Source organism: Limulus polyphemus, unplaced genomic scaffold (assembly GCF_000517525.1).
Source record: "Limulus polyphemus unplaced genomic scaffold, Limulus_polyphemus-2.1.2 Scaffold255, whole genome shotgun sequence".
Lineage (NCBI taxonomy): Eukaryota > Metazoa > Arthropoda > Merostomata > Xiphosura > Limulidae > Limulus > Limulus polyphemus.
The window spans coordinates 64,457-65,642 of NW_013665865.1; positions in this window are offsets into that span (position 1 = coordinate 64,457).

The following is a 1,186-nucleotide window of genomic DNA, read 5'->3' on the forward strand; positions in this document are numbered from 1 at the left end:
TGCATATGACGTTTTGTGTAAAATCTGTACGTGATGGAGAAACATGGACATCATTTTCGAATTCATCGTACAGTAATTACTGTAGAACATGTAAAAATTTCAAGATAATAAAACCATCGCAGGTCTGTGTAATTACTGAGTATGTGTTTTTCCAAGCATAAACAGAATTATGGCTACCTTTAATGACTGAAGAAAGCTTTATAAGTTTAAATATATGTAATTCCACTAGTGTGGGGTCTGGCATGACCTGGTGGTTAGGACGCTTGACTTACAATCTGAAGCTCGCGAATTCGAATCCCAACACTGAATATTCTCGCCTTTTCAGCCGAGGGGTCGTTATAAAGCGATAGTCAAGCCCACTTTTAGTTAGTAAAACAGCAGCCCAAGAGTTGGTGGTAGGTGGTGTTGACTAGCCTTTCCGCTAGTCTGTCACTTTTAAATTAGGGACGGCAAGCGCAGATAGACCTCGAGAAGCTTTGCGCGAAATTTCTTAAACAAGCAAACAATTCACTATTATTTTTTTAATATTTATTATTTTTTGCTAAATATAGCTGAAAATAGACTAAAAATATAAAATGTAATGAGTTAAGAAAAACTGATTTAAAAAATACTCAGATAATCAAAATAAGGTTTTGGAAGTAAACTCGGTTTCTTCTTGAATCAACTGCAATGATATATTTTGCCAAATTTCAAAATTACCTTAGCTATTTCTAAGAAACAGTAAAAACGACAATACAATACAGCAGAAACATAGAGTTCTTCTACAACTAACGTTCAAATAGGACTTATTCAAATGCTGTTTTTAATCAGTATTGGTTAGTATTAATTGCCCAAAATATATTTGAATAGTAAAACAAACTTATTAGTAAAAAAGTAAATGGTTTCACAGTATAAACAATTTTATTGTATAAGAATGTATAATCAAGGACAGAAGGTCATAGATCATAAGTCTTTACTTCTTTTCTTTCTTTTCAGCTTTCTCTACAACAATATATGATTATAGTAATATATAATTGATATAACTAAAGTATTTGAGCATACATTAATATTTAAAATGTTCAATCCATAAAAGGTTGCTGAATTCACATTAATTTGTATAAACCTACATATAATGCTTTTAAATAGTATTGTACTGCAAATATTATCTGTTGTATAAAGTAAGAGAATTTAAGCTCAAATTTAGATT